Source organism: Pseudonaja textilis, chromosome 6, assembly GCF_049901715.1.
Source record: "Pseudonaja textilis isolate UNSWEBS1 chromosome 6, rPseTex1.2, whole genome shotgun sequence".
Taxonomy (NCBI): Eukaryota; Metazoa; Chordata; class Lepidosauria; order Squamata; family Elapidae; genus Pseudonaja; species Pseudonaja textilis.
Window position 1 is genome coordinate 59719943 of NC_141995.1, and position 27592 is coordinate 59747534.

The 27592-nt window shown below is 34.7% G+C and overlaps 1 protein-coding gene across 1 annotated transcript in view; it reads left to right on the forward strand.

Annotated features, from left to right (window-relative positions):
• FSTL5 (follistatin like 5) overlaps positions 1-27592 on the forward strand; it is a 340397-nt gene that overhangs the window by 167463 nt on the left and 145342 nt on the right. The gene's annotated exons all lie outside the window — the stretch shown is intronic.

Genomic DNA, 27592 nt, shown 5'->3' on the forward strand with positions numbered 1-27592 from the left:
GAACCCACATTACGTATCTGATATTAGCACAGTTAATAGAATACCTTATGCCACCAGACTTGAAATTCTAGACCTAGAAAACCTTGAATTACGCTGTCTTCGGTCTGATCTAAGTATGGTATATAAAATCATACATTGCAATGTCCTACCTGTCAATGAATACTTCAGCTTCAACCATAACAACACAACAGCACACAATAGATACAAACTCAAGGTTAACCACACCAAACTTGATTGCAGGAAATATGACTTCAACAACAGAGTGGTCAATGTCTGGAATACTCTACCTGACTCTGTGGTTTCTTCCCCAAACCTCAAAAACTTTAACCTTACACTGTCTACTATTGACCTCACCCCTTTCCTAAGAGGTCTGTAAGGGATGTGCATTAGTGCACCAAAGTGCCTACCATCTCTGTCCTATTGTTTCTTTTATTTTTCTTATATGTACCCATTTCATGTATTCATAACTATGTAATATACCTATACCTATTATCTTGTAAGTGATTGGCAAATCAAAATAAATCAAAATAAAAAATATCCATTCTTTAAGGAGGTCTGATTTTATTTAAATATGCACTTCAGAAGCTTGTTTAATCAATCTTTAAATGCTAGTGGTAAATGCTGCATATGTGAATAGCCTAAACCAAATGTACATGCTCCATTTCATTCTTCACATTAATTTTTTATGTGCCATCAGTGTTAATTTGCCATCAAAAATGTTCAGAAAGCAAACTTTTGGAGAGAAAAAATTGATGTTTGATGTAATGTTTCATATTTAACAGTGCTGTATGTACGCTAAATATACTGTATCTATAAAACCAGATAGATTTCCAAAATCTAATTTATGTAAATTTGATTTTTTTTTTATTTTATACAAAGATTGTATGAATGTAATAGCAATTCAAATGGACCCTATTGAACCTGGTTTCTCATAACAGCTATGTATTGATTCATGTATTAACTCCAGCTTTCACACTTCTTAATCTTTGACAACATTGGTAATTTAAACCCTCCTTCAAAGCTAATGGGAGGATGAGACAGTGGTTTTATATTATGACACTGCTATTTCATTGCATTTCAGATTTTAGTACTTGGACTTTAATTTATTAAAACATGAATAAAGATGCAGAAGAATAAGCAGAAATCTAAAATATGACATTAGCGTAATGTATCTAACTTCTGTGTGTGTGTGTTTTTTTTCTTAAGTTTTCGCGGGTACTTACATGTATGGCATTCAGCTTTGTTCGGGTATTTTCCCACGTCATTGTAGTTGTGCTTTTAAAGTTGTAGCAACGTTTTGGCAGAATCTCATCTGCCATCATCAGGCTTCTGTATAGTGTTCATCTGTGAGTCCGGCTTTTATAGTGGTTTCAGATTTAAATTTGGGGCAGCCTATTGCTGTGCCAGAATGGTTTTTTCTTCACCCTGATTGGTTGGGAGTCTTGGTCTGTGTTTATTGGTCTTGGAGTTCGCTGTGTTCTGCTTTACTGGTGTTTCTAATACCTCCTGTCTGTTTTTTGTCTCTTTTTGTCTCTTGATTGGCTGGCAACATTGTGTTCCTTTATTGGAGGCCTTTAGTGCAGCTTGGCTCTGGGTAAATGGACGGCTATCATTAGGAGATATCAGACAGGAGATATTAGAAACACCAATCAAACAGAACACAGCAAACTCTATATATAATTCAGTGCCATACATTTTCCACTTGCTGGAAGCACAGCGTAATAGCCCTTCATGGCATAGGACTTGGCTGTTTTCCATGGCTTCTGTCTGGCCTGCATTGTATAATTGTGCAGAATTGGCATGTTCCACTTCATTCATTAAACAGTGCTGCCTGATGAGACTTAGGAAACGTATCTTCTCTGTGGCAGCACTTGCCATCTGCAGCATAGTCCCCCAAGAATATCTGTCATCCTCCACCACCTTGGTCACGTTTAAAAAAACCTTTAAAACCTGCCTCTTTCCCAAGGATTGAATCAGAGTAGCGAAGGCTCGTATCTCCTGTGTATTTGTTTTTCAGTAATTGTTTTTCCTTGCAGTGTTTGGATTTTTCAAGTTGTATTTTATTTTTGTTTTTACTGTACGCTGTCCAGAGTCATAGCACAGCTGGGGGGCTTTATCAATTCCTAAACAAATAAACAATTAGTTCTAGTTTACATGGATTCTTAGTCGAAACTGAAATTATCACATATGGGCACTGTGAGCAATGTGATTTATATATTATTTATGAATTAGTTTAATTGGTATTACCCATATCTCCATGTGAGAATCCAAGAAGCTCATGAACAATTTTAAAAATGATAAAAATAACCAATGCAACAATTAAAACCATATAAAATCATTTATATTTTCTTTGTTGAGGGATAAACTTTTTTAAGCTGCCTGGAGCTACTGAGGAACTGGCAACATTTAAATTTGTTAAATAAATAAAAAGATATTTTGTCTGGCCTTTCCCCAAAGCCAAATGGCCAGGCTTTTCCCTTTCCCATATGCCAGAACTACAAGACTTCATTATAACTGATTCTGCTGTTCCGCGTTACACTACATGACTTTCAATTGAAAATACTACAGTAGAAAGTAGATGGTAGAGACTAGATCCACCATTCCAGGATGCCAGAGATGAAGTACATTTTAATCCTGTTAACTTATCCATCCTTTTGCTCAGCTGTAATTAAAAATCGACTACATTTTGAGACAAATTTGAAACAACAGTTTGCTGTGTATAAAATATTTGTTTTTAATGACACTAGCGCATTTAAAATTAGAGCATTCGTTTAAGGAATACATTGGTTAATGATATGAAATACGATATGATATGATCCATAAAATTATCACAATTTTTCCCACAATAAATACTGAGCCTGTATTTAATATTGCATGAAATTTGTTAATAAAACTTCTAAAATATCAACAAAGTTGAGACTTCAGCAAGGAGGTACAGTATGTTTCTGATATCTTTTATCTGTTTTTACAGACATTTGTACTGTATGGGCCAGAATAAGGAAGAGAGTTTAAATAATTAACACAAAATTGAAGAATAGAACTACTAGACAGATTATTATCGTCACTTATATATTGTTCTTAATGTATCTATCAATCTCCAGATGCCACATTTGCCTTAGTGGGTATTCAAAACTGTATGTCTATTTATGTGCTTCAGATGACAAAGCCCCAATATATTTACTCATAAATAAGTGCCATTACTTTAGGAAAATGTCTTCCAATGTAAGTATTCTATGCTTTGTTATATTTTAGTACTTTGCAATTGTTTATATTGCTTTTGTTATTTTTCCTCAAATGTATTTGAAGACTGTAGAGAATATTTATGAAAAACAACTCAATCTCCCCAACTTCTGTAGATCAAAGCTGATTTTTTTTTTACTAAACCCATTGAGTTTTATCTACCTTACCTTAATAATCTTCTGTGCAAAATAGCAGCTGCTTTCTCTGGAGAGTTGTCCAAATGCTAGAAATAATATGTACTACAAACTTTAATATTTAAGGGATCACTAACATGGAAAGTGAACCTAGGAGTTTTCTTTGTATAAACTACCCTTTAAGCTAGATATATGGGTAGATGGATAAATAAAGTTATATTTTATTCTATAGAATGAAAAAAGCTTTGATGACTTCTACATTTTCCCCACTTAATTGTCTGTGTGGTGTGTGTATGTTTGCATATATGTGACTATCAGTTCAGACTAGGTGACTAGAATAAAAAAAGTAAGAAAGTCAACATAATTAACCAATACAGAATATCACATTAAAACTTCCTCCTTTCATAGCACTATAGACTTTTCAAGGGAACTGGGTCTTCACATAACATGTGCAGATCAATGGTGGGATTCAAATTTTTTTACTACCAGTTCTGTGGGCATGGCTTGGTGGGAGTGGCAGGGAAAGGATACTGTAAAATTTCCATTCCCTCCCCACACCAGGGGAAAGGTTACTGCAAAATCCCATTCCCTTGCCACTCCACTAACCTGCTTTCCAGCTCCGTTCTCCTGTGCAGGGCAACAAAAGAAGAGCCAGCTTGGAATCAGGAGGCAGAGAGTAGATGGGGGCACCGCTACCGGTTCTCCAGAACCTGCTGAATAACACCTCTGGTGCAGATTATGATAATTTCTGCTGGCCACTTATGGCTCAATAATCAGAGTCGTTTATCATTACCATTGTTTTGTAAAGTGATCATGTGCCTCCAATATCTTCATATATGGCTGCTGCTCAATATAGGTACCTATTTCTTTTAGCTAGTCAGCTAAACTTCATGCTTTATATGTAGCGATGGGATTCAATTTTTTTTACTAACGGTTCTGTGGGTGTGGCTTGGTGAGCGTGGCAGGGGAAGGATACTGCAAAATCTCCATTCTCTCTCCACCCCACTAACCTGGTTTCCAGTTCCGTTCTCCTGTGCAGGGCAACAAAAGAAGACCCAGCCGATCAGCTGAGACTTGGGAGGCAAAGAATAGATAAGGTCAGGGCCAATCAGAGGTGGTATTCCAAAATACTCAAAATTTCTGCTACCAGTTCTCCAGAACTGGTCAGAACTTGCTGAATACCACCTCTGTTTATATCATACCATTGGGAGTTTTTGTTCCTGTCACGAAGATATGGTGTTCTCTTCCTATTCCTTCTTTAGGGTGAGAGTCTCTAACTGACCCAATATCACCCAGCTTTCAAGCATAAGATTGGACTAGAACTCACAATCTCCCAGTTTGAAGTCTGAGGCCTAACCATTACCCCAAACCTGTCCCCACATAACAAGTTTTTTTAAAAATAAAAACAAAACAAAAAACAAACAAACCTAAGAAAGGATACTTTCAATAGAAACCATTTTCATTTTCAATGAATGTAACCCGGTAATACATTTTATCAGAATTTAATTGAGAAGATGAATAACAGTATTTTATGTTTGTCACACTCAAAGAAGAAAAGATATCCTGTCAAATCAATTTTCATATGACTTTGAAATATAATAGAGCCAAATGAACTTAAAAATAGATGAAAATGTTCTTTTTGCAAATAGTATTGTATAAAAAGATAAATTTGTGAAAAGAAAAAAATCTTTAGGAACTGATTCTGAGAGAAAGTAAGGAGGATATGAGAAACAACAAACCATTTGCTACATATAGAATGAGTAAACACTGATAGAGTACCGATGTAAATGTTTAAACCTGCATAAAACCAAAATAACACAATGATGTCAACAAACATAAAAGAAGCTAATAAGGCTTATATACTGGAAAATATTATCCTCAAAAAAGGAAATCCAAGATAATGTACAAATATGGAACGACTGTACAAATTCCAGATATGAGCAAGATTTGTTGATATCTTACACAGAAAAAATACAGTGATACATGAGTAAGAAGTAACAAACATATGTCAGAAAAGGCAGAAGACATAAGATCATACACTTAAAATAAAATTGACACTGAAGAATTTTTCTAGATATTTTTCACATTTTCACTGCCAGAGGCACCACAGGCCAGTCCTTTGCTGGCCCCATGAACCAAATCTAAGCACCCCGAGAGTCTTCAGTTCAACACCCCTGCTATAGATCAAGAATTGAGAACATGTTTCCTAGTCTTTCTATTCAATAATTTTAAAGGATATTACGAACTTGTTCCACATTCATTCTGTGTTTTTGACCTTATTGTATGCAGCAGGTCATTGACTGGCATAAGGCAATAATATATTTATAATTCATATGTCTAAAATGTATTTAACTTTTTAAACAAGGTTTTCTATAAATCTTTCAATAATAAAGTCAGGATAGCATGAACAATACAGATTTTCTCTTCGTTGATATGTTTCTCCTGCCCTACATTGCTGATTCTACCTCATATAAATAATTGTCAAAGTGGGAAAAATGCTTAGAAGTCAGGTTTCCAGGCATCAGAAGACAAAGGAATTATACTTGGGTGTGAGTGGGAAATGGACATAAAACTGTAGAAATGCAATATAAAAAATAGAACTTTTATTTCTTGTGTTCATTATATTAAAATCAAAATTGTTTTCGTACAAAGAAACTATGCAGTTATAGGCAGCTAAGTACATGGCATACCCTGTCATGCATCAAAAACATTTCAAAAGCAAGTAGAATACAGCTTCTGCAATCTGCAAGTGTGCATCATCCACCGCGCACATACAGGGGACATTGTATTACAAAGACTACTTGGAGGCGGGAGAAATTTCTAATGTAATTTACCAGATTCTCTGTGTGGATTGCCTCTGTAACTAGATAGTACAGATAGGGAGGAAGCTAACCACCAGATTGCAAGAATATGAGCGAACGGTTAGGCAAGGCAACACAAACTTATAGGTAACTTCATATTGGAATGAACAAAGACCTGCATTTAATTTCACAGCTACTAAGACTCTTGGCTAAGCGGGGTTAAAAATACCCAGAGAAATGATTGAAGCCTTGGAAATGTCAGTCAATGGAAGTGATTTACCACCAGATTACCAAGTACTTAGTAGCCAAATACTTAGTAGTAGAATGAACAAAGACCTGCATTTAATTTCACAGCTACTAAGACTCTTGGCTAAGCTGGGTTAAAAATACCCAGAGAAATGATTGAAGCCTTGGAAGTGGGCCCCTTGTCAGTCAATAGAAGTGATTTGCCACCAGATTACCAGGTATTTAGTAGCCAAGGTCACGGCAGCAAAAAGAAACAACAGTTAGTGAGTTAATAGCTGTCCTTCAACACCCCAATCAACAACTAAACCCACACACAACCAGGCACCACATAAATACTAGGCATAGAACAGCCCACTTCACACATTCTGGAGAGAGATATTTTTTTGTGAAGGGTGGGCATGAGATGTCCCTCCAGCCCAAGTCGGACAACTTGGAAGAATAATATTCTGGTCCCACTGGTCTCAGATTGGATCCTGCAATGTTTTTTATCTTATCATGACATAATTAGGTTGCTTCCCCCTCCATCCCCCCCACTCCACAAATCAGAAAATAACTTGAAGATTTGAGATTAGTTTCAAGACCCAGCACGAAGGAACATAATTTTTCAAGACTTTACTTATTTCTAGTTTCTCTACTTACTAGCAATCTTATTGCCACTTTCACAGTCTGGATCGTTGGGCAATTGAAGTTATTTCCCTGCTGCTAGAACAATATTCTGGTTGTCAGGGAAGTTTGTTTGTAGTAAAACTCTTTCAGAGGTTTTTTTTTTTTTTTTCAGAATCAGGTTGGTTGGGTTTTTTTTGTCAGAATCGTTCTGCAGTGAAACAAAACCTTTACCTGTGCTTGTTTCATATTGTAGACTCTGCTTCAGAGGTGGTATTCAGCATGTTCGGACCAATTCTGCAGAACTGATAGTGGAAATTTTGAGTAGTTCGGAGAACCGGTAGTGGAAATTTTGAATAGTTCGAAATACCCACCTCTGACTGGCCCCACCCCATCTATTCTCTGCCTCCCAAGTCCCAGTTGATTGGCTGGGTCTTCTTTTGTTGTCTTACATAGGAAAATGGATCTGGAAAGCAGGTTAGTGGGGTGGAGAGAGAATGGAGATTTTGTAGTATCCTTCCCCTGGACTGGGGTGGGAATGGAGATTTTACAGTATTCTTCCCCTGCCAAGCTACGCCCACCAAGCCATACCCACAGAACTGGTAGTAAAAAAAATTGAATGCCACCACCGCTTCTACTTCTTGAGAACCTAATATTTTTGCATTGTTTTCTTGCAGGAGAAATTCATGACGCCAATATGAAATAGAGAAAGAAATTGTGATTGTGATCCAAACTATCTACAGTAATGTTCAGAATAAATGTGACTTAACTTGATAATGGAAATGAATACTAAATGCTTGGCAGGTGATAATTGAAAGTAGATTTTAGTACATTTTATATGAGGTTAGCAGTCACTAACACAGAATATTTTTTCACTGATTCTACAAATAATCAAAACATTAGAAAATGTTGAAGAACATCCACTTAGCATAAAAAAATGAAGCCAAATTAATGAAAGAAAACGTTGAACATTTAGGGATTTTTTTTTTTAAAAAATAATAGTGTCTTTCAGAGAATGAATCTATCTTCTGTTTAAACTGAAATGATACATTAAAAGTCTCTTCAAATATACTGAAGAAATGAGTTATGCCCCATAATCTAAAGAATAGGAAGTCCAAATTAATTTATGCATAGTTTGTAGATTGACCTGTCTAACTGTACAATTCTGACTGTAAGAGGTAACTTTAAAAATAAACATTCACCATTTTTGTGACTTCCCAAGGCATATTTATGTTTATTAATATTTTGATAAACATTGTAACATTTTATCTTTGCTGAATTATTTAAAAGCACAGTTATTATTTGAGTTTAAATAATCTAGATTCACTTGAGCAGGAAATGAATTATGGAAATACCATCTAAAACTATATCCTGTTATTTAACCAAAACTGGGGGGGAGATAATCTATTTAATTTCCAATGTTTGGGTTGTAAAATCGTGATGTTTCAACACTTTGGAAAGGAATCATAATTAAATATTATCTTGTTATATTTTGTGTGTATATTGGAATTTGAGATGGAAAGTATTTAATAGGCATATGATCAATGACAAGATCAACAACATTTATAAATAAGTACATTAGAAATTTTATTTATTAATGCATAAATTCAAGGCATTAAAGTTATAGTAGATTGTAGTGATTCTATAACTTTATTTAAAAATGCAGGATATTCTAGCTTAAATATTTGATTCATTTGGAAAGACTACATTAATATTTACCAGTCCTGACATTTCCCATCATTTACAATTTCAATTTTCAGTATCGTCAGAAAAATAAAATCTTTGACTGGTCACAACATAAAGCTTCTGAAAGCTTAGTGTGAGCAAAGAATCAGAAGTGGTAGTGTGGATTAGGAAAGGCACCTTTTTAAATAGATTGAGTCAAAGGACTGAATTATCACATGGAGAGAAACTGAGCTGAATTTCTTATTGGTTCTTGATATCTTCCTGGCCTGAAAGTTGCCCAAATTATAATTTATGATGGGTGGGAAAATTAAAATCATGAAATAAATGAGAAGTAATAATTAGAGCTATGCAGAACTTTGGTTATATGCTTTAGTACACCTAATCACAACTTGAATTATTGTTGAGCTGAAGAGGTAAGAGATGAAGTGATGTCCTACTTGTGATTATCAGAGCTGTTTCATTGATATCTCAAGCCAGTTTAAATTTAGGCTATATATTTGGCAGATACAATCCTTGACGTAATGTTTCATTATTTTTTTGCTGGGTCTGCTTAGGCTAAGATAACTGTAATTTTTGCATCTTTCATGTTTTATTTTTTTTAAATGACAGCATAGCAAGAAGCCAGACAGATATAATGGTATATATAGCTAGTGACAACACTTGCCAATTTGCATTAAGAGTAATTTGTCTTTAATTCAAATTAGGAAGTACAGCACTAATAAATCACAATGTAGGAAGATTCTTATTGGCACCTACAAGAATTCTTATTTGATTATAAGTAGATATCAGGAAGAATTCCAATTCAAACTAAACTATGAATAAACAAAAGGTTATGTCATGAGTATATAAAACCTACAGGCTATACATATGAACCCCAGGGATAGAAAAATATAATTGCTGCTGAAATATGCATTAGAGGTTATTTAATTTCCTTTCTATGATATCTGGGTATCTGTTAACTGATGGACCTGTGCTATCTCATCTTGGTCTCTGAATTACTCAGCATTTTCAATCTCACAACTTCCCTAGACAACTATCAGTGTCAAAGCATGTATAATATTCATAGATGCATGGCCAAGATTTGGAAGCTAATGCAGTATGTATAATGATGTAGAATTAAATGACATTTAGGTCGAGTACGTGGAACAGCCTATTCATGGAAGCATGAGGTTAGAAATGGTGAAATATTATAAAGTCTTTTGGTTAAGCAAACTATGCTTCTATGTTCTTTTTAATCAATGAGGCATCATCTTTAGATGGCATAGTGATATTTGAGAAGCACAGAGCATTTTCTGTTTCTGTCCTGACATTTAATCAAGGGAAAAGCTCCCAGGATAAAGCTAACTAACCTTTTACCCATTGGAAGAGGTTGAGCTCAGTCTAGTTGTAAATTAGATGAATCACACTTCTACAAAATCTCCAGCCATATGCCATCACTCAATGGATTCTATTTTGTATTTCCATTAATTTTTATTTTAAAAACTAAATTTATCAAGCCAGCTAGTTAACAAAAGCTTCTTGTCTATTGAGGAGTCTAAAGGAAATACCTATGTGATGCCAAACTATTGGAAATAATGTGTGAAAATATATATTTTCAAGTGTCTTTTTCATGGTTAAATTGGAAAAGCAGCTTGAGAGATTTTAATTTAGTCAAGCTGAGAAAAAATATCTCCATTATAGGAGGCACTAATAAAAATACTCAATTATATAGGAGAATTGTTTGCAGTAACCCATGTATAACTATCGTGGGTTATTCTTATTGTTTACTAAAACAAGTTTTAGTGAGAAAATAGAAACGTAGGAGATGAATGAATCAGATACCACTCTATTAGAGTTTTGGGGGATAGGAACTCAGAAAGGTTAAATTCAATTTTGCAAATCCACTTTTTAGGTCCCTTGATTCATCAAGAAATATCTTTTGATATTCCTCTTGGCTGACATTAAATCCTGTGACCCTGTTGTCCTGCCAATATTTACACAGGCATCATAAATTCATGTCTGTGAATAATGTATTTTGGGATGATATTATTAAAGTGAGGCTTAATCCACACAACAACATTGAAAGTGCAACTTTTCTTAACATGCAATGCTATAAATATTTTAGAAGGGAAAAGATGTTGATAAAATTAGAAATCATGATTTGCTTCCCAAAACAGTAAGAGCTGTTGAAAGTGCGTTTGACTGAAAAATTGGGTGTGGGGACAGGGATGGCAGAGAAAAAAGACTGAACACAAACAATGTTTACTTGCATTTCTTCTCTTTAACTTGGAGCTTCTTATAAAATTAAATCTATATCAAAACACAAATGAAGGATAAATAGATTAGATCCACTTGGTAAAATTCTTTATTTTATTGGTGCCTTAAATATGTGTTGATTTCTAGTAATTGTTTGGACAGATTCCTGCAGCTTTCTTGGCAAAATTTCAAAAGTAGTTTGGGTCAGTCATTCTTTCTCAGACTTAGGAGGGAGGCAAGAACAAAGAATGACTGACCCAAAATGCCTTCCTTCCTTCCTCCCTCCCTCCCTCCCTCCCTCCCTCCCTCCCTCTCTTTCCCCTCCCCTCTCCACTATTTTTCCCTGTGAAAAGGAAAAATAATTTTATAGCATGAAATACCAATCTATATATATGGCATTCGGCTTTGTTCGGGTATTTTTCCACGTCATTGTAGTTGTGCTTTTAAATTTTTAGCAACATTTTGGCAGAATCTCATCTGCATCATCAGGCTTCTGTATAGTGTTCATCTGTATAGTGTTCATCTCTATACAGAAGCCTGATGATGACAGATGAGATTCTGCCGAAACGTTGCTAAAAATTTAAAAGCACAACTACAATGACGTGGGAAAATACCTGAACAAAGCCAAATGCCATACATGTAAGCACCTGTGAAAACTTAAGAAAACATGTATCTCTATCTCTATCTCTATCTCTATCTCTATCTCTATCTCTATCTCTATCTCTATCTCTATCTCTATCTCTATCTATCTATCTATCTATCTATCTATCTATCTATCTATCTGTATGGTATTCAGCTTTGTTCGGGTATTTTCCCACGTCATTGTAGTTGTGCTTTTAAAGTTGTAGCAACGTTTCGGCAGAATCTCATCTGCCATCATCAGGCTTCTGTATAGTGTTCATCTTCATGTAAGTACCCGCGAAAACTTAAGAAAACATATATATATGGCCAGGGTATCTTTTCGGGGGTTACTTAATTCCCCCCCCCTTGCATCTTTGGGCGGTCGGGCAGCGACGGCTTGGATGTTGACCTCGGCATTGGTGGGGCACTTCATATCGGGGTCAACGCAGGCAGCACCATATCCGGGTGTGCAACAAAAGTACTTCCTAATGGCAAGCCCCCCCCACCATTCCCTCCCATTTCTCATGTTTTAATATAGGCCTTAATTTGGGGGGAGGGGCTTAATTTCATTTCATGCCTATAAAACATGCTGGGACTTCCTATTGGAGGAGGCCGTATTGTTGGATAAACAGGGTATATATAATCAGTACCAAGGTAATGTATTGAAATCAGTACAATGTTCAGACTATTTTAATGTTTGGTCTTATTTTTGGTGAGAATAAAGGTCTTCTTTTTTACAAAGAAAAATGTGATACAACAATCAACATTTAGTTCACCTAAACATTTATACTATTTGTGAAATTTTTAGGGTGATACCTGTTGAAATATAGGTCACCTGTCTTCATTTATGTATTGAATTCTTATTGAACTGATAAACGAAATGTTCCTAATGTCATATTACTTTCCTTGAATGTTGGCCCCATTTAAGCTATTGTTCTTATTATTTTAGATTAGTTATAGCCTCATAGTCCAGTAAACTCTCTCTAGCTTACAAAACACAAGGCAGTAAAACAAGTTACAAATACACCACAGCACAGATAACCCAACCTGAAACAACTAGAACACTAGCAAAAAAACCACAGCAGGTCTTCCTTAATCACATTTAAAAATTCCAGTTCTGAGACCAAAGCTGGATTTTAAGGACTTTTCAGAGTCCTTTTCTGAACTCCAGGATAAAGGATGCTATTGATTTATCTGGGGACATATTGTCCCAGAGGACAGGGGTGCATCAAAGAAAAGCATGCTTTCTAGGTCCCCTCATATGTCAACAATTAATACAGATAAACCTGGAGTGCACCCGCTTTTCTGGAACATACTGGATAGGGAGAAACAATTTGAAATAGCCAGTTGCTCTTGTACCTAGTTTCTTTTCCATAAAGGGCAAAGGGCAACTAGGACCTTGAATTGTGGTGATTGGCAACCAGAAAGTCTTGCACAGGAATGGTGACATTTGGGTATATTGAAAAGTTGATTCAGTAACACTTGTTTTTCATGGAACATGGATAGAGAAATGTTGACCTGCAAATGTTGTTTCAGTTCTGAGAGATATTGAGGGATAAGGAGAAGATCGAGAGGGAGAGAGGATGGTTAGAAAAAAATGGCGGGTTAGAAATCAGGAGACCATAAATTTAAGATCAAAGCCAACTGGGTGATCTTGGACTCGCTATCTTCTGGGATTGAGATACAATGGCTACTTTTGTATCCACTGATGTGTTATAAAAGAGGTTAAGCAATTCAGTAATCATTGGTATTCAGAAACTAATTTGCTTGGCACTTTGGTTATGGCTTCAAGAAAAAAGGTTCTTCAAGAAAAAAAACAACAGGTAACCAAAAGGAAAAAAGGAGGGGGCGACCCATTTAAAAGCTAGAGGAAAATTTTAAGGCAGTTTGATTTAATTTAACCATTTATTATCCTTGAAATACATAACTGCAGCAGTTTCAATTTTATGTTATTGATTTGAAAAATTCTTACTGGCAAAAATTACCTAGATCTGATTCAATGGCAAGGGTGATGCCATTGTGAATAAAAATAGAAAACAAATCTGAATTTTGGCCTTCACTTTTTAACAATAATATCTTTGGAAGAGATGTCCTTTTATATTTTGAATTTCATCCCATCTTTAATTAACTTTTGAAGTGAGAACGATACACTATGAAGCTAAAAGTTGTTGTTGTTGTTAAAACAAAATTAATCAAAGTAGTGATTAATGATTATGAAACTTAATTCCATAATAAGTTCATAATCATTAATCACCACCTTGGATTCATTTCATCATTTAATTAAAGAGAATAAATTTAATCTTCCGTGGGGCTATAATATGTGCATAAGTGACAGTGTGATAAAGGTGGTCTCACTGTAACAACGTATGATAGCTTTATTAATCATCTTCACATTATGAAATAGAAGTCAAAGAATGCTCCACCACCTATTTGTATTTGTGAACCAAGAAGTTAACTTTCAGGGAAAAAGTTTGATTTTATATATAAATGTCACTGTTATTTATTCTTTGAATGTGGGGGTAGGTTATTTAGGTTTATAAACTCAGAGATCAATGCAGAAGAATATCTGTACAATGTCTGCATTGGAAAACCATTTATTTTGACATTCATTCCCAGAACAAGATAAATAATAGGAGAATTAAATGTGTTTAAGCATTATAATATAAGAATAAAATACTCAGATATTTTTTTCATCTCTTATCACTTACAGTTGTGTCAAGACAATTTGTTTTCTTATTCCTCTTGATAAAAAAATATAATATATTGTTAGTACATATCCACAGTTTGAAAAGCATTATACGTCTTTACAATTTATTTTCTTTACGTGAACTTTCTTTACCAGAATTCCTTGTTAGCAAGTTGTCCTGATGTAGAAGATATCAGACTGTGGAAAAGTGGAATAAGTATTCCCTTTAACACTTCAGTAATATGTTACAGAAAACTCTAATTGGGCACTGATACTTCTCTTTTTTTTTGCCCCAGGATTATAGTACTGTGAATTCTGTCACGTATATATTTGGTATAATCTTCAAAACATATGTCCATATGTAGTCCTAGGCAGTTAAATGTATCAACTGTGCTGAAGTGAAGTAATTTTGACCTTCCTAATAATAGCTCTTTCAAGGGTGGCCCTTTACCTTCTTTGATTCCAACCAAAGTACCTAACTGATCCTTAATCTTCCTTTTCACTCACAAGGAGTTGGTTAACATACAAAAAATGGCCCAAAAAGCTTATTATAATTTCCAGAGAGGGCCTAAAAAAAAGTAGAAAATTATCTACAAGTTAATTTTTATAGCACTGCCACTGCACTTGAACAAAGTAATGCTGAACAACAATGAAAACAAATGGATAAATACCATAACACACCATAGTTTTGATTTCGTGAATGAAATAATATTTTTCTTGTTGAATTTTGTGCACGCTATTTTCCTCACAAGAAAAACATTACTAATGCCATTTGGCAAAGCATATCAATTGAAATAATTATATGATTATTTTATTTTTATTGCTCCAAATAAAGAAGATAGGAAGGAAGGAAGGAAGGAAGGAAGGAAGGAAGGAAGGAAGGAAGGAAGGAAGGAAGGAAGGAAGGAAGGAGTGATTTGGTTTGTCTGCTTAGGTAAATAAATATCTATGAATAAGCCAAATGGGCAGGGCTTGTCTAGTAGCTCCCTAAAATTTTTTAAATGTACTGCATTGGATTTCATAGCAGACTAATCTAGTTATTCAGGATATTTCATCATTTGAATCACATCATCAATTTGGTAGCCTCTATTGCTATTTTTCCAATTTATCCTGCAACTTTCATTTTTTAACTGTTTAAAAGCTTCTTTCCCATATTATGTACTATGATGTGTGGCCTCTAGAACTCTTGCTAAATACTACGGTAACTATTTTTTAAATGAAGGTGTAATATATTTAACTAAGATATCCATTAGAAGGATTTGGTGCAGTGTGAGGAGTTATGAAACTGTATGGTTAGCTATCACTACATGATCAAATCACCATCATTATTAAAAATTAAAGTCATTAGATAATAAACCTAAAACTTCCCAAGACTGGTCAACCACATGGAATATGTCATTAAAAACAAATAAATCAAATAATGTTCATGCTTTGAAAGTGATACCATAGTACACTGGTTGTTAAAAACTGTGCAAGACATTTGGCAAAGATGCCAAAGATCTTTTGGTCAAACTTGCAAAGCAACAGCAACAGCTGCTCAAAAACTCAGGAGAGCTTCAAAACAATTTCACTGAGTCTTTGAGCAGCTGTGACTATTGTGCAGCTTCAAAGTGTAGATTCAGAGCACAGCCTTGCATATTGTATTTTACACAAGCATATTGCATGCTCTGTACAAACCTCAGAATAGCATGTTCTCCTTTTATTGTTACCTACTCAACCAGTTTTCTTTCAGCAGTTAAGCAAGTACAAAGATTTTTTTTAAAAAATCAATTTTAGGTAAACTTTCTTTACCTAAAAGAACCCTAGTCAGTAATGAATCTCTATTCAATTATACTACAAAAACATTGGATTTTGGAATGTCAATGATTAATTCCTTATGTTTCTACTTAATACACCAATTATGTAGATTCCATTTAATCTGGAATGAAGACCTATAAAATGTGCAAAATATTAAACTTATAGTTCTGATATATAGCATAACGTAATGTTGCAAAACAATATTCATGTAAAATTTATTGCAGGTGAAGTGGAATATAAAAGGAGAAATACTTTGTGACATACCTATACTGTGATATAAATCTATTTTAAAATCATCATTCATAAAATGGTACTCTTAGTGATTCAATGATATAATTATTTTTTGGATAGGAAAGAAATGGAATAAAACCATTGTCATTTTAGTGTGATAAAAAGTGTGATGTGAATCAAAAATATTGAGAAATGATTGATATCAAAGAATTAAAAAAATCTGAATTTTGGAGAATTTAGGCATTGGAGAATTTAGTATGTAATACATTCAGGAAATGTAGTATGAACAGAACAAGATCTGGAATTGATAGGCAATTTGATGTAGTATTTAAGGACCCAGAATAGGAGTGGGAAACATAAGTTCTACTCATGTTTTAGACCAGGGGTTGTAAAGAAACCATGGTTGTCCACACCTGCTTTAGATATTGAAGCCAGCTGGGGACTTTGGACTAGTCACTCTCTCTCAGCCTTAGGAAAAGTGTAATGACAAGCCACATTAAAAAATATTGCTAAGAAAACTGCATAGATTTCTCCATGGGATCCAATCGGAAGGTTAGATTGACTTAAAGGCAGAAACAAACATTAGAAAACAAAAGCAAAGAAACTAATCACACATCTTGAATAGTAAGAACACTAGCCATTGCCAAGATTACTGTCATCTGACCACCTTTGATATCATATATCCCACTATCTGGGTATCTGTTTTTATTTGTTTCCATTATTTTAAACACCAAACATGACTGTCTCTGTATATAGTTCAATACACACAATTAAATGTTAATGGAATAATAGATATCATAATTTAAATATGTCATTAGTCAATTAACTAAATAATTTTAAAATAAGTGGTATTCTTTTTTCTTTTTCTTTTTTTGCAAAAACCACCATGCAGTCTCAAATGCTCAGGTTGTGCATATGAAATTTTGGATCTGGGGAGAGATAGATGCTGCAGAAAGAAAACAGAAGTCTTTTCAATCCTTTATACAAGCAGGAATTCACTTTCATGCTTTTGGGGTGGCCAGTTAGTATGCATGCATACTTCTTAGATATGTTGTAAGTTAGAAATTGCTGTATTTCAATGAGCAATTGAGAGAATATGTGAATTTTTCCGAATGGATGTGAAGTGGGACATGAAAGAGGCCATTATTTTAGAGTGGCATTCTTTTGGCTATTTACATCACTGGCTGCCTGAAAGGATGAAAAATATGAACAGCTGGCAAAAGCAATCACATTAAACAAGACACTTTCCCTACTTCTTATAATAATCTGTTTACATTGCTCTGTTTTAAATAACATAGAATGTCATGCTTCTGGAAATAATGTCACAATTTTATCTATAGTAATGTGACATGAATATAGATTTTAGCCTATGCTTTGCCTAAAATTAATATTTATATTTGTTGATACAGTATAAGAAAGCATGGAATGTTTCCTAAATAAATTCATTGCCAGGATGACTGTTCATCTCTGCTGGGATAAGTATCTGGTTCCAAACTGCTGTATGAACCCACTTCATGAAATAATCTGGCATAGCTGTAGGAATATCTGAGACAGTTATTTCTAGATAGTAATTACAGTTAATCCTTGCCGTTGCCTAACAATCATTTGAAGTTACACGAATTCAAAAAAAAAAGGTTACTTATGATTCATCCTTGAAATTATGTCTGCCACATCACTCCCATGGCCACATGATTGCATTACAGGTTCTTGGTAACTGACCTGAATGTATGACCAATTGCAGCATATAATGGTTACACAATTGTATTTTGCACTTGTTTTGGGCAAAAAAAAAAGCGCCTCCAATTGGGTAAATTGGATTTGGACTTACTGCCATGTGATTCACTTGCATATGATTTGCTTAACTATTGTAGTAGTGACTCCCTTAGTGGCTATCATAAATCAAGTCATAAGATGGAGCCTGGTCACATGGTGACTTGACTTATGATCGCTATGACTTACAATCAAAATTCCAGGATCATTTCTGGTTGTAAATCAAGGACTACCTGTAGGCAATAAGGCATAAGAATGAGACTTTTTCAACCCCTCTATAAACATAGCATAAACAAAGAGTATATACCCCATCAAGTGGCACTGAGAAACTCTTTAGCTAATATGTGTGTGAAGCAGATTACTGGAGTGGTCAGTTTCATTGAATCTTATATTTGTTTCCAACATTGACTACTGGGACTCTTCTTAGAGGTTTATTTGAAAGTGATTTTTTTCCATAGTTTGAATCCAGCATTATTATTAATAATACTTCTGAATATAAAGGTTGATGAGGGTCTCACTCTTAATGTATTTGTTGAGAAATTATTTGTTACTTTTTAAATCCATAGAACCAGTAGCCATTACTAGATTTTCAGGTAATAGTTTCTCTAAATTACATTTTGTGTATTATTGGAAAAAATAAATGAGAGATCTATTGACATTTGTTTCAGTTTCCATATAATTACCCTAGCTAAGATTTTTCTTATTCCTTTTTAAGTGTGCATGTGACCTCAATTAATCTACTACACTGAAGGTTATGAACATAATGTATCACGTTGGTACAATTTGATTTGTAAAATATTGATTTTTTAAAACTTCCCTGTTTAGTTCTAAAAGAGAGTAACTTGTTCAAAGGCATCAAGTTGGCTTCCATGCCTGTTAGAGGACTAATACTAGCTGCCTCCCTTCCATAATTTTAGCATATTTTTGCTATTTTTACCTTCCTGGAAATCCTGGTGAGCAAGGGAATCTGAACCAACAAATCATGTCAAAGTTCATGCTTTTTTCATTTATTTTATCAATGAAAAATAATATTTCAATATGAAATGCCCATCACACTCTATTGTTTTCTTCCCAGAATTATGTATCTAACTGGTACATAAATTTTGTAAATAAATAAGTAATCATTCACTCAGTAACTGAATTAAACATATTTAGATACAATAGCTGCAACTGTTCTTTCTAGAAATAAGTCTTTCATTTTCTATATCGGTATTTTGGTCTGTTCTTCCATGGCAAACTAATTAATGTTATAACATTAGAAATTTTAGCATGGTTTTTTAAAGTTTCTGTTGCATTTTTTTTTTTTTTTTGTGGTTGTGTGGATAATGACTTGGCATTACTGAATTTATTTATTTTTAGTTTTGTTCTTGTATTGTTTCTATGCTTGGAATCTTTGTTTTCTTTTTTTTTTTAAATATAGTTTATTAATTTTTACAATTAAAACCAGTCACAATACATACACAAATAAGCAAAAGAAAGAAAGAAAGAAAAGAAAGGAAAGAGAAGAGGAAGAGAGGGAAAGAATTTTAAGAAAAGAAAGAAAGAAAGAGGTTGCAGGATTAAAAGTATTCTTATTTTAACAGTTTGCAAGATCTTCTTTTGTTTTCATCACCTTAACTTGTATCATATAACCACACCTGTTTTTAACTTATATCCCTACCTCGTTATTATGTATTGATACTTTTCTTTTATGCCTTATAATATATTATTTATCTCTGGTCAATCCAATTATACCAACAATTTCAGCTGTCATAGTATAGTGAAGTGTCTTTGTTTTTTAGCGCCAAAGTCAATTTATCCATTTCTGCACATTTTGAGATTTTTTCAATAATCATTTCTTCTGATGGAATTTGGTGTTGTTTCCAATGTTGAGCGAAGGCTAATCTGGCCGCTGTTAAAATGTGTATTGTTATGTATTTGGTTTTTTTGGAAATTTGCTTATCAAAAATCCCTAGTAGGAAGGACTCTGGTTTGTATTCGATCTGCTCTTTGGTGATTTCTTCCAACCAAGTTTTGATTTTCTTCCAATACTTTTGGGTTTCTGCACAGGACCACCACATATGGAAAAAGGTTCCTTCTTTTTTCCTACACTTTGTTTTCTAACTCAGGACAAATACTTTCTTCCAGTTCTGTCTACTAACAGAAGAGATGAAAGACATTATAAAGTGGTACATGCCAGATGATCTTGATTCTATCCTTCTGTTAATGCAGCCTAGGAAAATGTTGGGGTGTTTTGGCTGTGCAGCACACTGTTGCCTTATATTTAAGTGATTGTCCATTAAGACTCCAAGATCCTAATAACCAGCAGGCATATATGCAATATTATGTAACAGATTCAGTAAAATGTGACCATATAATTGTCCATACATGCTTTCTATATATAGACAATTCAATCATAAATCTTAAATAATAGCAGGTCCTTAATCCACTGGGAAATTATTGGAAATTAATTTTTCCTTTCCAGTATTTAGAGAACTATTTCTTAGAGAAAAACTTTTGTTAGAGAAAAATTTCTTCAGGTTCTTCACACCTTAATCCAATTAAGAAATCTTAAAAAAAAAAAAAACCATAAGTATAAACCAAAAGTATGGATGGAAAAAGCAAAAATCCCAATGGAAAAAGAAAGAGGAAAAATTTCGAGGCTTTCCCTTTAAAATAAAAAGCAAAAGTAGGAATATTACAAAAATAAATATTTTTTTTAAAAAAGGAAAGGAGTAGAATAGAGCTGGTAAAGAGGGGTAGCACAACTAAAAATTAAAAAGAACACACTGCACTTTGTTTAATTAATGCAAGGCTCTTGTTATAATTTTCTTCTCCACAAGCTTCAAAGCCAAACTTCAATTGTTGATAGAAATCCAGAAGAACACCTGTAATAACACTTTCCCGTGCTCTTCCCTCTATCTTATCAAGTTGCAGTGTCCTTGAGAGGGAGTCTTTCACAGTTCTCTCAACTTCAACTAAAATATTAGTTGGCAGTATTACAAAATTTCTTTGTTCTCACTTTCCCCTTCCTTTCCCAGGCAAAACTTAATAGAAGTTAAAAAAGGAGAGTATGTGTGTATATATATATATATATATATATATATATATATATATATATATATATATATATATATATATATATATATATATTTGTTTTCTGAGGTTCTCGGGTATTTGTATGTGGATCTTTGGTTGTTCGGGTTTTCTCCTGCGTAAGATTCGAAGTATCTAGGCAACGTTTCGATGAAGTCTCATTCATCATCTTCAGGCTTCTGTCTCCGGCTCTGTGCTTCTCAGAGTGATGTGAGCTTTCTTCTTCAATATATATATATTTCTTCTCCTTTTTGATTTTTCAACTTTTTAGATTAGAGGCTCCCTTTAGTTATTTTTATATATTATATATCAAAGAAAAACCAGTCCAGTTAACAAATGCTAAGCCGCGATAGAAGTCCAGTAATAAAGAAAGTAAAAAAGTAAAAAGCCAAGCCTCACTTTGACGTTTCCCTTTAAAAACCGCCACTTATTCAGTTTTGTCAAAACTCTTACAGATTTCTTCTTATTCTTAGGGTGTCTTTTCAAATCTCAGAATATTGGTTAAAAAAAAGTTCTCACCAAACTGACACACTTTCTCTTTCAGTCTCTTCCGTTCTGGAGCTGTCCCAACTTCAGCAGCTTTAATGGCTACTCTCCGCCGCCGGGCTTCTCCTGAATCAACCAGGGACTTTGCAGTGTCCATGGGATCCACAGGACGTGCCCTTCACTATCACCGCCTCTACGGGATGGTTTAGGTCCTTTTGGACCGGCCAGGGGCAAAGATATTGGCTGCAGTCTCAGAGCCCCGAGATTGCAAGCCGTATCGTCTGGACGTCAGCTCCGCCCTCCCAGCAGTCAATTTCTATATAGTACATCTTTGGACAAAGTTAAATAATAAAGAAAATATTAAACTTTGTCTCAGAGTCTAACTAATATATGCAATTATTTCTTCCCAGAACATAAAATTTTTGGACACCTTAAAATGTGTGCTTTAATTAAATGTTCTTTTTTCTATTTGCATCTCCATTAATACAATCTTTACTACATGTTCTGGGGTCTGGTTATTTGAAGGACCATCTTTTCCCATCTCTCTCTCTCTCTCTCTCTCTCTCTCTCTCTCTCTCTCTCTCTCTCTCTCTCTCACACACACACACACACACACACACACACACACACACACACCATCTATATCTATCTATCTATCTATCTATCTATCTATCTATCTATCTATCTATCTATCTATCTATCTATCTCTCTATCTCTATCTCTATCTCTATCTCTATCTCTATCACTATCACTATCACTATCTCTATCCCATTCACCAGATCAGGAAGGCAGAGTATATTGTGGGTCCCCTCTCTTAAAGAGATCCATCTAATGACACAAAAAGAAGGGCCTTTTTCACAGTGACTGCCTCCTTGTGGAACATCATCCTTACAGAAATAAGTCTGGCCTCTCAAAAGGTAACGAAAATATGGTTTTGCCAGTGAGCCTGGGGATCCAAGATGATACAAAGCCATCAAGTGGTTGGTCTGATTGTTGTCACCAGGAGGGAGGATGAGGGTTTACTGGATTTTGAATTGGGGTTTTCTTTCTGTAAAATAACCCTGAGTCATCATGAATGAGTTGGGCAGCCATATACATTCTCCTAATAAATAAATTATTTTTCTCTATTGTGTAGACAGTCTTTAAAGTTGTAAATTAAATTGATTATCACCAAAGTTTAATTAAAGAAAAAAAAGATTTAAGGCAGAACATTGGGAAAATCTCCAGATATTATAAACTGTTCAGAATATACCAAGAACAGTATTGCCACCAGAAGTTTTTAATCTGGATCACATATTTACTCTCATGGGGTGTTTTAGTGAACCCCTTTGTGGAGGAGAAGGTTGACTTTGATATTCTGTAAAACTCTCTTTTTAGTCTCATGCATTGTTAGGATTCTTTGTGAACGGAAAATTAAAATTTATTTTATAACATTGTAAATTATCTATTTTATCTATTTATCTATCTATCCTTTAAATGATCACTATTATTTTGTATAATGTGCATCATGGCAGCCTTCCTAGCAAGTTGTTTAAATACTGATGAGTTTTGTTATAAGTTTCTGAGTGAACTAGAAAACCTGTGTTTGTTTGTTTGTTTTTTAACTGACCACAAATATTATTCAGAAACAGTGATGTGAACAGGTATGTGATGCCGGAATTTACTAATGATATCTGACTGGAATGATACCGTCTAAATAATATGCTTAAATATTAGAAAATCGAATATAAAATATAGCCTTTAGAAACAGAAATAGAAACAGTTGGATCCAGAGAAAATGGATTAAATAATAACGGTTATCTGAAGAGATTTAAGAAGCTTTCTCTCCAGAGAAAGGCTTCATGAAACAGTTAAAGAATAGCCTTGGGCAAGGAATATTTTTTTTGCAGTGAGAATTCCATAAGCAGGGAACCATATCAACCATATTCTCCAGTGAGTTCAAACTTAGTTATCTTACAAGTGATTGACTAGGAAGCCTCTATTTATTTATTTTTTTGATGCACCATATCCTAATGATCCACTATCTTTCTGGATTGTAAATTGGTACGACATATGGCACTGTGCATAATAAATTAGTAAGAACAATAGTATTTTGCAGAAGTAATCAGATATAATCAAAGTTAGCATGAATTGGGTTCAGCCAGATTTGGAAGACATCTGAATAAGAATGTGATCCTCTGAAGTAGGCAGAATATAAATAAGTTGGAAACAATTGGTTGCCCTATTAGATAGGGAGTAGGATCTATAGGATTATAGCTTGATCTATAGTATATATTGGGGCCAACTGAAAAGGGGGTTGGGAGAAAGGATTGCAGTGGTTCTTTTTCCTGAGTGATGAATTGTGGAAGTGGGGGACAATAAGAGCTAGGGTCAACCAGTGTGAGAAGCTCGAGTGGCTAAGGATTCAAATACTATCAGAATCTGAAGCTGGTCTAATTTTTAAGTTTGAGTATGTTTTGTTCCCATGAATGGATCTGGCTCACAGTTTGGAGTTCCTTCTGGTCTCACAGCTCTTATCTGAACAACAGGTAGAAGCTGAATTGTACAATTAGATCTGCTGTGACAATTGCAGGCATTCTGGAATCAGGAATGCCCTTGTTAATTTGCAGGTGTAAACATTGTAATTTATTGTGAATGGGCTGTACTTGAAGACTGTCCAGAAATTTCAGCTGCTACAGCATGTGGCAGTCTGGCAGTTAGATTCATCCATGTCGACACTGCTACTATAAGAGCTGCTAAATTGCTTCCAAGTGCAATTCAATACCACCTGCTATGGCTTGAATCTAACCATCCTGTAAGCGCTTATATCATAGAGGTGGCATATTAATTACTACTTGGATGAGAATCAGGTTTAAAAGCATACTTTTCCTAAAGTAACCTTATGACTTGTATTATACACTGTTTTATTAACAAGCTTATTTGACTAAGTTTGTTTATTCTCGAAGAGTATGGTGCAATTGATGTAATGGCTTTAGGATTTACTGAGTCATAGATTTATTTTGGGCTGCTCAAATTTTATACAGCCTAACCATCTTCTCAGTTGTGGAATACTAATTATAACATTATGAACAAATGAATTTCTTGCCGTCATTTAACTACATTCAAGTTTGTCTACATCCTTTTTCATATGAGACACCAATAATTGTGCACAATACAGTAATCATCATAAAGTAAAAAAAATTGGAACCAATATATAGATGTATACCCTCAAATTGAATTTCTTGTTACTGCAGTCACATTAACTTTAATTTATATGCAGTTCTAAATCAATTTTTATTCCAAAGAGGGTTTTTTTTTTCCAAGTATCATTACTAAGCTACGTAGTAATCATTCTCACCTGTGTATTTGTTTGCTGAGAGCAAAGTGAAAAAACACATGCTTATCTCTTTTGAATTTGATTCTGTTATTTTTGTCCTATTTATCCAATCTATCAAAATTGTTTTGAATTTTATTAATGACTTCTAGGTAACTATCCCACTCAATTGTGTGTCATCCACAGATTTGAGAAACACTACCTTAACCTCCACATCCAAGTCATTGATAAATATGTTGAAGATTATAGAGCTCAAGACGGCTTCTCATGAAAAATCAGAAATGAACACTCAATGTATAGAATTTTCAAGCCAGTTTTAAAACCATTAAATTGACATGCCATTAATAGTCTTACTGATCAGAACTTCATGACTCCCAACAAAGGGATTCAATCAAATGCTTACAGCCTGGGGGGAAAAAAAATCAAAGTAGGACCAATTGATTTCATAAAAACACAGTCCAGGATTATGCAAATAATATTTTAAAACCACAAAACTGATTCTTGAACAACATATTTTAATCTTACTTTATTTTCTTTCTAACTTTCTTGGTAAACAGCCTGACATTTGCATAGCACTGATCAAAAGGCATTCTGAGCTATATAGTCTTATCTTTGGAATATATGGAGGATACAGATTCAATGGCAAGAGCATCTTTTAATATTGCACTGCTATTTTTAAAAAAATATTATTGGCTGCTAGAGATCATTTGCAAGTCTTGCTTGAAAGAAAAGATATCCCAACAAACCTTTTTGTATGCAGCACAATTATGTAACAATACTAATTATTTTTTTTAAAAAAAAAACCTTCTGTAAATCCATGACTAAGTTTATAGTGGAAGAAGTGTCAAAATTCAACTCACAAAAACCGTTCTAAGTCTTCACAGCCTAATTCTTGCCCCTTGGAATAGAAGTGTGGTAACTCTTGTCAACAACTGTCTTCTAAATTTTAGATCTTCAAAAGAGAGAAAGTAGAAGAAGACCAGCCCCATGTTCAAAGTCTCATGTCTTGTGTGCATAGAAATCACTGTAAATCCATGGGAAAATGGTTTCAGAGGCCGCTCATAAATCTGTTTTGTTTGCAAGTCCAACAAGCATAAAAAGCAGTTCTTACCTCACATAGATGGAAGCATTACATAAAATGTAACACCAATGTTATAGGTTTATCCTCTGGACCTGAAAAACATTTCCCATGTTCTTGAATAACCGATTCAGTGAACTTAGGGAGGTGGTCTTTCTTTTTCTCTCATAAATGATGCTGTAGTAATATCATGGACAGCTTGGTAAAGCACTGTGATGACCCGGGGCATGGCACAAAGGCAACACAGTCAAATAAGCAAGAAGAGTCCCTTTATTATCTCCAACTTTGCCCCCAATGTCCAGATTACCTTCACCTAGACAAAAACTCTCCCAGGAACAGTCTTTAAGTGGAAGAAATTCAGTCTGAAAACAAAGTACATACAAACTGTAACTAAAAATCCAAACAAACGACGCTGCAGTAATTAACTTGACAGGGCAGGAGAAGGAATTGCAAACCTGAAAGCACAGCAAAAAATACACAGTTGGGAGGACAGCAGGAACACAGATAAGCCTCAACGATACAAGATAATTCATGATTTGCTCCCAACAACTTGCTATGTGCAGCTTCCATTTTAAAACACTGTGTTCCCAGCTGCAGTTAATAAAGAGAATCAGGCCCCTTTCCTCCCCCGTAAGCCATGCAACTCACATTGCTCCCTTCTCCGTTCCTCCCTGCATGCCCTAGGATGAAGAGGGGGTGGGCCTGGGTCTTCCTCCAAATTCCTTCTCCCTTGCTCTGCCTCTTCCCTGCTCTGCCCAGCTGGACTTTGCCCTTCCCCAGTTTTTTCCACAGCCAACGGAGCCACACTCCCACTCCCTGTCAGCTGCTCGGCCTACCCTTCCGAATCAGATTCCAACGGGCATAACAAGCACTTGGCATTAGGTCCTGCATATTAAATTATTATGGTATTTCCTCAATAAAATTGAAGTCCACTTCCCTCAGCGGCAAGAGCCATGGTGATGCAGTGGTTAGAATGCACTATTCTAGGCTAACTCTGCCCACTACCAGGAGTTTGACTGTGACCAGCTCAAGGTTGACTCAGCCTTCCATCCTTTTGAGATTGATAAAATGAGGACCCAGAATGTTGGACACAAGATGCTGACATTGAAACCATTCAGAGTGCTGTAAAGCAGTATGGACCGGTATAATGTCTAAGTGCTATTGCTATTGGTCTGGTCCACTTTACTTTTCATGTTAAGACCATAAGGATTCTGTGAGATTCTGCTCTAAATTGTAAATATGTAGTCCACTGTAAAAAATGACCATCATAAAGAACTTACCCATGAATTATTTTCTTAAGCATAAGCTTCCTTAATATCTGCAGATTAAACTCGTCTATGGTCTTTAGATCTATAGGAACTATAGCTCTAAAACTGAGTTTAAACATTTAACAGAAGTAATTTCCCAATGGTGCTATTTTTTTTGCACATTTATTTATATATAAAATTTGAAAACCATCCTTATCACTCACAGAATGACTCTGAGTGATGTACAACTAAAACATTAAGCGAAATAGCTATATTTGGTGACCAAATATCCATTTAGCAAAATTACAAATTTACAAAATTATCTGATAATCACTGTGGTCCA